Source organism: Octopus sinensis, linkage group LG9 (assembly GCF_006345805.1).
Source record: "Octopus sinensis linkage group LG9, ASM634580v1, whole genome shotgun sequence".
NCBI classification, from domain to species: Eukaryota; Metazoa; Mollusca; class Cephalopoda; order Octopoda; family Octopodidae; genus Octopus; species Octopus sinensis.
In genome coordinates this window covers 45,605,075-45,619,978 of record NC_043005.1, presented here as the reverse complement: position 1 = coordinate 45,619,978, position 14,904 = coordinate 45,605,075, and positions in this window count along the sequence as shown.

The following is a 14,904-nucleotide window of genomic DNA, read 5'->3' as shown; positions in this document are numbered from 1 at the left end:
TGTGCTGTAGTCTTCTTTTTATAGTGCCAGTACTGATACTTTTGATCAGTACTGATACATTTATATAGCCAGCCACATATACATATATGTACATGTGGCTGGCTATATAAGCCACTACACATATTATTTTTTCTCTCCTTGTTTTTTCTGTGTTTCTTTCTGTAGAAGAGCGTAGGCTTGAAATGTAAAATACTTTTTCTATTCCTGAGCTTTATACTAATACATCTGTTTGTTTTGTACACCACCTGTCTTCATCTTTTGTATTTTTTGTAAACTCTCCCTATATAAATGTGCACTGGGTTTTTGCTTTTTTTGGGTGTGTGTATTTATATGTGCAGTTGCATACATGTATGTATATCTCTTCTGTCTACCTCGATTCATATGCATTTAATGTTTCCTTCAGTATGTGTGTGTATTCCTTCAATTTGATTGAATAATTGCATAAATCAATCTCTTCTATTCTTCTAAATTATTCCAGTATTGTTACACAACCAAAGGCAATGTGTAAATATAGATGCAAATGCTAAACTTAACCCTGGGCACAAGAATCTGTCAGCTCTAGTGGTAAGCAGTCTCTTCCGATATTGTTCTTCATAACTATCACGTTCGCTTATTGACTTCTGATTAAAGAAAATGTGTTCTTGGTCTCAGAGAACAATACCAAGTCTACCTGCATGGAGGAGATATTTGCATTAGAATAATGTTCCACCCAATATTTTGCTGTTGCTGTTGTTATTTGTGGTGATGGTGGTGATGATGATGACAGCAGTGGTGATTATGGCAATGGTGGTAGCAGTGATGGTAACGTGATGGTGGTGGCGGCAGCAGTGGTGGTGGCGGAGGCAGTGGTGGTGGCGGAGGAGGTGGTGGTGGCGGAGGCGGTGGTGGTGACAATCTCAGCAGCAGTGGTGGTGATGGTGGTGGGGTGATGGTGGTGGTCGTCATATAATATTAAACATGGTTACTTTCCAATATTTTGTATATTTTTATAGATGCCTTTATTTTTTTATTTTTCTCAAATTTTTTTTTTTCCCATTTCGAGAATATCTTCTCCCATTGAAGGCATTATATATCATTTACATGTCTTATAATATCAACTCCCTGAGGAAAGGAAATACATTTCTAGACAGCTATCATTGCTGTTGATTAACATCCTGCATATGTCTGAACCGAAACCAATGTTTTCTATTACAATTTGGCAACTTTACGTAAAATCTGTTTCTTTTTTTTTCCCAGGTATTTGGTACACGTGTTTTCTTTAACCCTAGGCCAATGATCAAAAGCATTTTAGCCATTCATAACCAACCTATCTTTTTTCCAAACAGGATTTATAGGTGCTGTGTGATTAAAAAGCAAGCTTCCCATCTACGTGGTTTAGAGATCAGTCCCATTGCAGGGCACAGGACACTTTGGGCAAGTCTTGTGAGTGGACCTAGTAAGAAGAAACTGAAGGAAATCCATTGTACATATATATATATATACCTCTGATGAGCACAGGGTTACATAACTGGACTGTTACCTAACACTCTGTTGAATCCCTAGTGCAAAACCGATTGGTATATATTATTTGGATATATAATACTGTACACTTAAATTAGTATATGTATAAATAAGTAATTGTATATTTATGCATATAGCCATATTTTGTTCCATTCTAAACCAAAACTGTCTGCCAAACAGGAATGTGAAACTTTGAGTAACAGTTTTTGTGATGTCTTTTTATGATATATGCATGTATGTATGTATGTATGTATGTATGTATGTATGTATGTATGTATGTATGTATGTATGTGTGTGTGTGTGTGTGTGTGTGTGTGTGTGTGTGTGTGTGTGGTAAATGAAAGACAGAAGATGGAAGATTGGAAGATGATGATCTCATATATAAAATAATGAAGGCAGCTATACACAATATAAAACCGAAAAGGAAACGTTTGATTGTCATTAATTGTGACTGAGGGTGGCAGGTAGCACATATATTGCTAGAAATAAGAGTTACAACCCTTAGAGTTAAAAACCCTTAGAGCTGCAAGAAAGGACAGTTTCATATACTGACAGGGGAGATAACCATCCCACAGCTATTGTGATCATTATACTAGTCAAGTTTCACTTGAAAATTACAAGTTCACCAGTAGTGGCCGCTCTGTCACTGGAGTATGTGTGTGTGTGATGATCGTCATCATCACCATCTCATTTAATGTCCATTTTCCATGCTGGCAGAAGTTGGATGGTTTGACAAGAGCTGGTAAGACCAGGGGCTGAACTAAGTTCTATTTTCTAGTTTGGTATGGTTTCTACAGCTGGATACTTTTCCTAATGTCAATAGTTTACAGAGTGTACTGGCTGTTTCTTACATGGCACCAGCAACTACATGGTTACTGAGTTGCTTGCAAGACAAAAACCCACTCTGTTGGGAGGAAGGAGTTGTAGTGAGGGTGGTGGTAGTTTTACACTAGTTGATGGCTGAGTAGAGGTAATATGTATGTATGTATGTGTATGTATGTATGTATGTATGTATGTATGTATGTATACAAAACTGGCTTCTGCAGAGTATCCATCAATCAAACTCCTCTCACAAAGAATTGGTCAGCCTGAGACTATAGTAGAAGACTTATTGCTTAAGGTGCCAGCCGTTTGTAATAACAACAACAGCAACAACAACAGCAAAAATACTCTTTATCACTGTTTATTATGTATTGTTGCAGCATCACATATCAATTATCAGCCAAATATGAGAACAACAGAAAATTTATTCTTCAAGAAAGTGGTTCTAAGAATGTCTTTTCTTCTTTGGACAGCAACAACTGTGTGAAACTACATTTTTAATCAAATGAAGATTTTCAGCATTGTCTGAACTAATAAAATATCAGAATACACAGCTTTATCTAAAATACTGGAAGCTTTCTCTCTGAGCATCATAACATAAATTCTTCTCATAATACAAAATACACGAACAGTAGAATCTTTATATAATATTGATACTTTCACATATCAATAGTAATCTCTTAGATAAATTTTCCCAAACTAACCAATATTTCATTGTATTATTCTTTCAGATATGATTTGTTCAAACATAAATCTCAGATATGCCATACCTGGAACCAAACGATGATAATAAATATATTCTATTGTGTTATCTTCAGCTCTTAGTTAATCAACATAACTTTAAACAGAACAGTTAGATACTATGCTGTTGTTGTTGTTGTTGTTGTTGTTGCAGCAGCTGCTGGCATCATTTCAGCTCTGATTGATCAGACCTATGATAAAAGCTCTATGCCAGTCATGAGAATATTGGTCTTTTTGTATATCAGGGATTATATCATCCAATGTATCCTTCTGAATTTAAGATGTTAGGATGGGATTTTGACGAGATTTGACTGCTATTTCTAGCAGGTTAAATGACTACAAAGGGGCTCCCTTATACCATTTACTAGACACACTCCCTAACAGTCTTAAATGTTCCTCCTATTTTCTCATCCCCTACATGTAACTTGTGTTATTTTTATTGTGGCCTTCCCGTTTACCTGTCACCATTTACCTGTTTCAGTCTTTGGACTGAGGCCATGACGGAGCACCTGTTTGAAGGGTTTATCAAACAAATCAATTGCAGAGCTTCTTTTTTTTTACAAGTTCAGTACTTCTTATATTGGTATCTTTTGTTTAACTGCTAAGATGCAGGGATCTAAACAAACCAATACTGATTGTCTAGCAGTGGGGTAGGAACAAACTGAAAGGCACATACACACACAGTGTTTTTTAACATAGAGGATGTAAAATTCTACTTTCTCTCATTAATTCCTCTCCTTTCAACTTTTCTCAGAAGAAAGTCTCTGAAACTCTGGCTTTCCCATTCTTCATAGCAAGTTCACTGAACTCTGTTTTATCAGTTTTACTAAATAATACAAATCTTATTTCTTTTTTGCCCACAAGGTGTTAGACATAGAGGAGACAAACAAGGACAGACAACGGTATTAAGTCAATTATATCGACCCAGTGTATAACTGGTACTTAATTTATCGACCCCGAAAAGATGAAAGGCAAAGTCGACCTTGGCAGAATTTGAACTCAGAACGTAGCGGCAGACGAAATACTGCTAAGCATTTTGCCCGGCATGCTAACGATTCTGCCAGCTTGTCACCTTATAATACAAATCTTGCCAGCTTAGACCAACATCAGCCTTTTTGGAGTCTATTTGATAATATCGTCCTCATCCTTGTCATCATTTAACGTCTGTTTTTCCATGCTGGCATGGGTTGGACAATTTGACAGGAGCTGGCAAGCCGGAGGGCTGCACTAGGTTCCAGTTGTTTGTTTTGGAATGATTTCTACAGCTGGATTCTCTTTCTAATGCTGACCACTTTACAGAATGTACTGGGAGCTTTTTGCATGGCACCAGTATTAGTGCTATTACATGGCACCAGCAGGAATGCTCCATACATAGCACTAGCATCAGTGCTTTTCACGTGGCGCCAGCACAAATGCCATGTGTTTTTATGTGGCACTAGCATATGTGCTTTTTACATGGCTCTGGCATGAGTGCTTTTCATGTGGCACCAGTGCTTTTCATGTGGCACCAGCACAGGTGCTTTTTATACAATGCTAGCATGAGTGTTTTTTTCAGTCCCATGGTATTGATAAGCCTGGAGCTATTGTTGGAGACACTTTTTCAAGATGCCAAACAATGGGACTGAACTGAAAATCATGTAGTTACAAAGCAGGCTTCTTAACTGCACAGACATGCCTGCTGATTAGTTTTAGTAAACTTTCAGGAAGGCATCCAATCTAAAATAGAATATGCGCTAATTGTTACTGCTGTTTGGTTGTCATCTTCTCAGGTTAGTCATCTAAATATACATATAAACAGTAATGAGTGAATATGGCATGGTGACATTGCATGGTAACATGTACCAGACTTTCTCTGATTGGTTTTAGCACTTATGTAATCACAAGCAGACATAGATGTCCTAATGGTATCCTCACTAATGACCCAGGACATGACAGCTGCAAGTAAAGAGGGCCATACCAGCACCCTGGTTGACACCCATTTGTTGTTGAGTAGATTACAGCAATGTGAAATGAAGTATCTTGTTCAAGAACACAACCAGCTGCCTAGTCCAGTAAGTGATACCACAACTTTATAACCATGAGCTGGGCATCCAAATCACTAGGCCAAGGGTGACAGGTATCTCTACCTATCTATCTACACACATATATACATATGTGCATTTGTATATATGTATATACATATCTGCACACATACATAAAAAGCACCTGTGCTGGTGCCACGTAAAAAGCATCCAACACACTCTGTAAAGTGGTTGGCTTTAGGAAGGGCATCCAACCATAGAAACCATGGCAAAACAGACAACTGGAGCCTGATGCAGCCCTCTGGTTTGCCGGCTCCTGTCAAACTGTCTAACTTGTGCCAGCATGGAAGATGGACATTAATGATGATGATGATGATGATACATACATACATACATACATACATACATACATACATACATACATACATACACGCATAGGTGTATACATTGTATACATACATCATGTCCATACATTGGAGTGATGAAAACTAACTAGTCACCCTTAAGGATGATTACTTGAGTGGTGACTTAGTTTAAAGTGGAGAAGAATTGCACATGATCAACCTCATTTTCTCATCTGTAACCATCATTAATCCAGTGGCAAGACCAGATCAAGTGACTGGAAAGGAAGACAATTGTAGTGGATGACAAGGATGTCCTATTTGTTTCATCTTGATTTCTGCACTCTGCAGTGCATTGCTGAAGCCACGTTTTTCCTCAGTTGAATCATGAAGATTTCATCCACAATCTCTGTGAGATCCAGTCCTCAAATGCCTAGGTAAGTAAACCTTTATATGCTAATTAACTCATAACTGGAACCCTGACAGGTGTTACTACTCTAGATCAGAGTAGATCTGGGAATAATAGTGGCTGAGGGATGGTTTCCCTATTTCTTGAAACTCTTGAGCTACCAAACCAGGGCTTCATTACCAGACACAGTATAAAGTCATACCCAGGGCACATTCATGCATACAAGGGAAATAGGATATCTATGGACCATTGATAAGGAACTTGTAAATCCAGTACCCAAGATACACTTACAGCTTCATGCCTATTATTATTGGAGCAACAGGATACATACCAACCCATATACCACAAATGATATGTATCAATCCATATGCTACAAATGATCACAATATCTAGGACTATAAAAATCTGCAAGACCCTCAGATTTAAAACAGTGGTACCCAAATGTTTTCAGGCTGCCATCCCCTTGACACCCAGGCCACATTCCTAGTGCCCTCATCCCAACTAACCATCAAAAACATAGACCTCTTTCCGAAGCAAATTCAAAGCAACTGTATTTCACAAACAAAACTTAATCTAATGAACCCATTATTTTGTTGCTTTTACACGAATCGCTACCCCATTATCACCCCACTTTTTACATGAATCGCTACCCCCATTATCGCCCCACTTTTCTTCAATGACCCCTTGGAACTTTTCACCACCCTCAGAGGGCAATACTGCCCACTTTGGGAACCACCGATTTAAAGGATGATGGTCAAAACAAGATGCTTTCCTTCACAACCTTGCTACCAAGTAGGTGGCTGGTCAGAATTTACTCTAAAATTAAAAAGAGAAAGAAGAACATACAAACAAACAAACAAACAAACTCACAAAGAAACAAAGAAACATGATATTAGGGTTGGCTCTGGGGGTTAATGTTATTTGAATAAACTGATTTTCAAGGCCCTGTTTTATCTTTTGTCCTTCATTCTTTTGCTTGTTTAGTCATTATACTGTGGCCAAGCTGGGGCACCACCTTGAAGAATTTTAGTCAAATGAATCAACTTCAATACTTCTTTTCTCAGCTAGGTACTCATTCTACCAGTCTCATTTGCCAAACCACTAAGTCACAGGGATGTAAACACACCGACACCAGTTGTCAAGCAGTGGTGGGGGGCAAACACAAACACAAAGACAAGACACACACACACACACACACACACACACACACACACACACACACACACATGCATATGATAGGCTTCTTTCAGTTCCTGTCAACCGAATCCACTCAGGCCTGAGGCTATCGTAGAAGATACTTGCCCAAAGTAACACACAGTGGGACTGAACCTGGAATTATGTGGTTGGAAAGCAAACTTCCTACCATACAGCCATGCCCATACCTATATATGAGATCTAAACACAATTTTTTAAAAATTTCACAATGAGGTAAAGTTGCAAAATATAGAATTAAAGTGTTTAGAGAGAGAGAGAGAGAGTGTCTGACTACATTATTGCCATTGATTTTAGCACATTTCTGTTATAAATACTCAGAAAAGCTAAGGTGAGAAAGAAAAAAATCTGAAAGGTGCCATTGATCCACTGTAGATGTAACAAATATTTTCTTAATGATTTAATGAAATAAAGAAGAACAGATGCTGTAAACAAGCTAAAGTATTTTTCTTGACTTTACGTCTGTGCAGACTTGGCTGTGAGGATAGGAAGCTTGTTTAATAATCATGTGGTTTCAGGTTCAGTCCCACTATGTAAATTCTTCTACTATAGCCCCAGACTGATCAAAACCTTGTGAGTGGATTTGGTAGACAAAACTGAAAGACGCTTGGTGCCACTATGCATACTGTTTGTATTTATACTGAAAATAGGATAAAAAGGTGTGACCAAAATGTTTTGTTATAAGATGAAGTTTGTTTATGTCCATTTTGTAATCAGCATTGTGGTATTGATTAAAGGCAATACTGTTGAAATCATGAATTTCCTAGGAGAGAAATTTGCCTTGCATGTGGAAATGTTATCTGGTGTTGTCTTTTCTGTATCAACAACTCAAAAGGAGGAATTCATCTTAGAAGGAAATGATAAATATATATATATATATATATATATATATATATATATAGATTCAGATGAATATGGTACTTAAGTTGAGGCACCAGAATTTAGTACGGTATTATCCATACAATTTCAAAGTACGGTGATTAAAATCAAAATAAGCAACAAGGATATCCAGAGGTAATGCAGTACTATTGTTTCATGCAACTCCATGGAGTTGCATAAAACGAGCATACTGCATTAACTCTGGATATCCTTGTTGCTTATTTTGATTATATATATATATAGTAATAAATATGTGCTACCCAACACCCTCTGTCGCAATTAGAGACAATTGAAGTTTTCCTTTTGGGTTTTATATTGAGTATAGCTGCCTACGTTGTTTCATAATTTTCTCATTAGCATTTTGCTTACTTATCCATAAATTTATATGGTAAATACATGTACTGACAGTCTGGACTTAGCTAAGCCGTTTGGCGATGGAGTAGTCACTGCTGACAAGTCTACAATTTACAGATGAAATTAGTCTAGTCCAGTGATTCTGGTTTCTCATATGGGGTGATTATCTCCCCTGTCAGTGTATGAAAATGTGCTTCCTTGCAAATCTAAGATTTTTATCTCCTATTTCTAGCAATATAGGTGCTACTCAGCACCCTAAGTCACAATTAGGTAACTGAATTTTTCCTTTTTGGTCTATATTGCACATTGCTGCCTACATTATTTTATATATATACATATATATATATATATATATAGTGTGTGTGTGTCTCTCTCTTTCTCTCTTTCTCTCTCTCTCCTTATATCTGTGTTTGTCCCCTTTATCACCGACTTGGCAATCAGTATTTGCTTACATCCCCATAACTAAGCAAAAACGACTAAGAGAATAAGTCCCAGATTTTAAAATAAATAAGTACTGAGGTCAAATTGCTTAACTAAAACCTTTCAAGGCAATGCCCCAGCATGGCTGCAGTCCAACGACTGAACCAAGTAAAAGATAACCGATAATAAAAGATAAATGCTTTCTTAGAACTTTCTCTATCTGTTTTTCTACAATGTTGTTTTATGTTGACAAACAATGTAACACCAAAGAATTTAATCTGTCTCATGTCACGACTGGTCGTAACAAATGTTTTTATAAGCTTTGGTTTACTAAATCTTCTCTTTCTTGTGGCCACTGTAATAGATAACATAAGCTTAAATTCTTAATGCAACCTACAAGTTGAGCATGACAGCCTGTAACTTATTATTCTTGATGAGTCTAGGAGCTTCTATCAGAAGATTTACTTCTGGAAATAATTCTCTTACAATATCCTGTTCAGTTAACCCTTTAGCATTCAGATTACTCTGTCAAATGAAATGCTTATTTATTCACACTGTTTGGAATTAATCACGAATCATTTCATAGCTTTGAAATTTTGATGATGTATTGTTTATTGTTTGTTTTTAGAATGACATTGTAGAGTATGTATGTGAGACTAGATCTGACTGATTTGAACATAAAACAAGTATGATATTTGAGCTGGATATGGCCAGTTTAAATGCTAGAGGGTCCATTAATATCACTATTTTCTTGGTCCCTTAAGTTTTTCTTCAAAGTTTGAAATAAATTCTCAGTTTATTTAATCTGGTAAGTCTTGCATGTTATTTAAAAGCTCTTGTGTCTTATTTAGACTTTGTAACTGCTGAAATCTCCCAAGTAAAGGGTTAATAATTGTGTTGAGTATTAAATTGAACACATAATTTTTTTTTTCAGATTCTTTACTTTTATTTTATCTACATCCATCATCGTGGAGGCACGTGGCTTAATGGTTAGGGTGTCAGCATCATGATCGTAACATTGTGGTTTCAATTCCAGGACTGGGCGACACGTATTCTTGAACAAAAACACTTCATTTCATATTGCTCCAGTCCACTCAGCTAGTAAAAATGAGTAATGCTGCAATGGACTGGCGTCCCATCCAGCTGGGGAACACATACGCCATAGAAACTGGGAAACCGGGCCCATGAGCCTGGCTAAGCTTTAAAAAGGGTGCATTTATTTTTTTACATCCATCATCAAGTGATGTACCTGTGCATATCATTATTGATATTAACTGAAGTATTTAAGATATTTTGATAATTAAACACTTTCACCCAAGTGAGCTAGTCAGTATTGACCAAGTCTCAGCTTATGTTTATTTGGAACTATTCCATTTATAACTCTAATTACTCGATCCACAGTCATCTGTGGATATCCACAGATATTCCTTTGCCTACTAGTCTGTAGTGATGCTGCTGTGTAAGGTTCAGCGCACATGCACAGAATGGGACTACTTCCGGGTGACCACCGGAAGTCTTCCCCATGTGCATGTGCGGGAAACTGACCCCTAAAACACCGTCCACTCACTCAGCCTCTCTGGCCCTAGCAGCTCTTGTGAACAGACGTGTATTGGCAGTCTCTGAGGACTACGCACCGACTTAGCAGTGGACCACATCGAATCACTTCGACCAACCAACAAGAAGCAGTACAACAGATACGGCTGTCAGTTCCCCTCAGAAATACGTACACCAGATCTACATCATCACAAGTAATAAACAACATTTGCTGTCTTTCCCAGATAACCTGACTTCGTCTGTTATATTTAACTAAATTGAATGTGACGGGATCGGATCGGACACCCCTCCAGTGATACCGATTCTAGATCCTGTTACAAGTCCATATGAAGCCCAGCTTGTTTTTGGAACACTTGAGGTACTGGCCTGTGAACTCTTTCAATGAGTTAGTAACTTCCCAGTCATCTATTGCTTTGGTATTCCCCAGCTCAGTATACTTTACCCTCCTCATCACCTTAGCTTCTTCAACGTGATCCGCCTCATGAACAGCAAATTCAAATAAGACGACCTCTTTGGAAGTTTCTGAGATCAGCACCATGTATAACCTTATTGAGGTGTGGAATCAGTTTCTATAAACGTCAGGTACTTTTCCAGATCAGCTTTCAATTCCTGGTCTTGTGCCATTGGTTGCAGATCAGAGAATGTGATCTTGGTGGTTGATTCTAGCTTTATTCTAGCCTTGGTGAAAGGAATGGTGGTTTTCACTGGGTAGAAGCTCTTACAACTGCTAATCTGGCAGTAGATGGTATCCATTAAGGACTTCAGACCTTGGCTATGAAGCCAGCAGTAGCAACCATTCCCAAGTTTTTGGTAGAGCAGCTAAACTGTACTCCTAGGTCCCTTTCTTCAGGCAGAGAGGGCAAGCTGTTGATTGTTTTCCTCTGAAAGTACAAATTAGATGGGATTAGTGGAATAGGATAGACGGCTTGGATTAAGAATTTAATTTGATAGAGCTCAGTTTTCCATGTCATATGAAACATTCATAGCAGACCACTTCAAGAACTTTCCATGTCAGATACAAGTAACTTATTGGACTTTCCAGCTGACATTGATGTCATTGCTGATGTACCTTCTTTAAATTTCTCAGGTAAAGGATATTCAACTGTACTAAGTTCAACTCACTGTGTGGATGTGAGCAGAAGAGATCCAGGACCCCAGTAGTGTTTCTCAAGAAAGTAATGGTGGCGAGCTGGCAGAAATGTTAGCACGCCAGGCAAAATGCTTAGCAGTACTTCATCTGTCTTTACATTCTGAGTTCAAATTCCGCCAAGGTTGGCTTTGCCTTTCATCCTTTCGGGGTTGATAAATTAAGTACCAGTTAAGCACTGGGGCTGATGTAATCGACTTAATCCCTTAGTCTGTCTTTGTTTGTCCCTTTTATGTTTAGCCCCTTGTGGGCAATAAAGAAATAAAAAAAGTAATAAAGCTGGTCATGCACCAATAAATAACTTTGATTATGAAAAGTCAATTAATTTATTCTATTGTCTGATGGAGTGACTAAAGAAAGGATGAATATCGATTATGTAATGCTTTTAGTAATTCATTTAATGTTAACACTAATTACAGTGAAAATATTGGTTTCAAATTTTGGCACAAGGCCAGTAGGTTTGGGGGAGGGGCTAAGTTTATTACAACAACCCCAGTGTTCAACTGGTACTTATTTTATCGCCCTTGAAAGAATGAAAGGCAAGGTTGACCCTTGCATCATTTGAACTCAGAATGTAATGCTAAAAGGACTGCCACTAAACATCTTTCCTGGCATGGTAACAACTCTGCCAACTCACTGTCATAATAAATGTGAAAATATTGGTTTCAAATTTTGGCACAAGACCAGCAATTTCAGGGGAGGATGTAAATCAATTACATCGATCCCATTGATCAATTGGTATTTATTTCATCAACTCCAAAAGGATTAAAGGTAAAGTCACCCATGACAAAAATTGAACTCAGAACATAGGGACAGATGAAATGCCACTAAGCATTTTTCCCAGTGTACTGATGATTCTGTCAGCTCACTGCCATAAAACCAGCGAAAATATAGATATGTGTTAACTGTGGTACAGAGTTGCTTGGAATTATGGATTTGTAAAAGGACTTGAGGAATTCGTTGTCAACAGTATTAACTTTCAAATTCCAATATAATAATTGTTTTTAGATCAATATTCAAGAATGTTGAGTCACTACACTGAATCTACCCCATTAGTAAATTGCTACAGCAACCAGTCTTTATTCTGTGGTACTATTTATTGCTAGTTTCTGCCCTCTTGTACACATCACCTGTTTAGTGCTTGTTTGGTTATTTGAGAGTTTCATCTATTGATCAATGTATGTGATGGAGCACAAAGTGTTGCACCTGTTATTCAGCCATCCATGTTATTGTAATAACAACTATATATAATTTGTACTGGGTATAACTTCAAACTGCATCATGTTGTGGGGCCCTAGTTCAGGGGTTCCAGGGTTTTGAGGAATATAGGACTACCTCTTAGATACTATTGTTTGCAGGTCTATTCTGACCTGGAATAACACCTGTAGGTGCTATTATTATGAGTCAATTAGCTTGTTATGGGAGAAATTCCAAGCACAAACCCTCACTGTTTTGTGAGTGCTTTGGAAAAGAAAAAGGTTAGTGAAGTCAATCTCGACATCAAATCAAAGAGCGGTGTTCCTCAGGCTGTCTAGTGACACTCTTTTGGCAACTTCAGGGTTGGTGGACCTTTCCAACCTTGTAAGGCAATTCACTGAGGAGAAGGCCACCCAGTGAAAAAACCTACAGCTTGCTGATCTCTGCAGTTGTCTTAGCCTTCTGCACCTCTCAAGTCAGATTTTCATGTTTAAAGAGTGGGATCAGAATGTGCAAATTGACTCTCAGTTGAAAACTTAGCACAGGCTGAAGAAAATCCGTACAGCATCAAGATCAAGGATCAGTTTACATAGCCTCCTGGATGTGTACCACTCTTCCTTATGATCTTCAGACATGAAAAACCTGCCATTATATATATGATTACTGTGTTTAGTACAGTTCTCTGTGGCTTCCATATCTCCAGAACTGAAAATCTTTAGCAACACTATTAAATGATTCAAGAGAGTATCTTTTGTCTATTATCTTTTATTTGTTTCAGTCATCAGACCATGGTAATGCTGGGCACTGCCTTAAAGAATTTTAGTTGAATAAATCAACCCCAGTATTTTAATTTTTGTTTTTAAAATACTGGTACTTATTCTGCCCAAGGTGTCATGCAGTGACACCAAATGGTTGGGAAACAAGCTTCTAGAGTGTGATATGAGGAAGATTAAGCTGTTGTTTCTACCATGTAGAGGCTTTCTTGATAGCTCGACAATATTTAAATTTATCATTCTTGCATCTGCGTTTAAATACTCACCATCAGCAGGTATTGTGTGCTCTCAGCAGATCAAATGCAACAGATCACTCGCTCTTGTGCTATCCATAGTCAACCATAGTTGGGTAGATGGAGGGGCTCCTACAACTTTTTGATGGTGACAGATGAATTACAGTAGGAACTGAATTAAGAATACAAAGAGACAGACCTAATACTGCAAAGCATCTTGCCTGACACGCCAACAATTATTACCACTACTGTGGTAATAAACAGGAAAGGCTAAGTTAATCTCTTTGGCATGATTTGAAATCAGAACCTACAGCATTGAAGCAAATACCATAATGCATTTTACTCAATACCGTAATGTTACTAATTCATTTTTCATACACTAGCAAGCTTAATTTGGACCCATCTACACCCTGGGGATAAATAAAATGAGTTTTAACACTATTTTGTTGTTCGTTAAATTAATAAATTCTGTTTCCTGTTGTAGTGAGAGTATTCAGCAATTAACTGATATTGCAATTCGCTGGAAGGTTGCCCACACGAGTGGTGAATCTGGCCAATTGTAACTTCACCTGGAAAGAAAATTACCCACGTGATCAACAAAATCTGGTCAGTCACAACTTCAAGTGGAACAAGCTCCAGCAATCATATCAACTTTTGGCGCATTCCCTTCTGAGCCTTTTACTCAGTATAAATTGACACACATGCGACCACAACCTAGAGAGCTTTGGGATGTAGCTAAGACGGCAAGGCATTGGATGCCAAATAGACAAAGGCAGCAGCTGAACCAAGCTAATATCATCATAAGAACAATAACAGCCAAACTCTGTCAACAAGAAATAAAGTCTGTTTGTTAAAACCTCAACAGATTTCATCAATTTCTTCTGCGTGCAACCGATGACCTCTGACGCTAGAAAAAACAGTCATGTCCTAACATCAATAGTGACATACAGCTTCTAGCAGTTAGCCAATCAGCTCAAGCACCAGTGGTAACCATACCTACCAGCTACACTATAAATACTGGGCTTGTGTTTATGGTTGAGAAGCTTGCTTCTGGGTTCAGTCCCACGGTGTAACATCTTGGACAAGTGTATTCTGCTATAGCTCCCGGCTGATCAAAGCCTTGTGAGTGGATTTCGTAGGCAGAAACTGAAAGAAGCCCGTTGTGTGTGTGTGTGTGGGCATGCATGCATATGTGTGTGTTGCTGGTCTTGATATCATGTTATGATTGTAAACATTACAGACAGTCAAAAAAAAAAAAAAAAAAAAAGCAATGTCGTTCATTTACAATCTTGCACGAATAT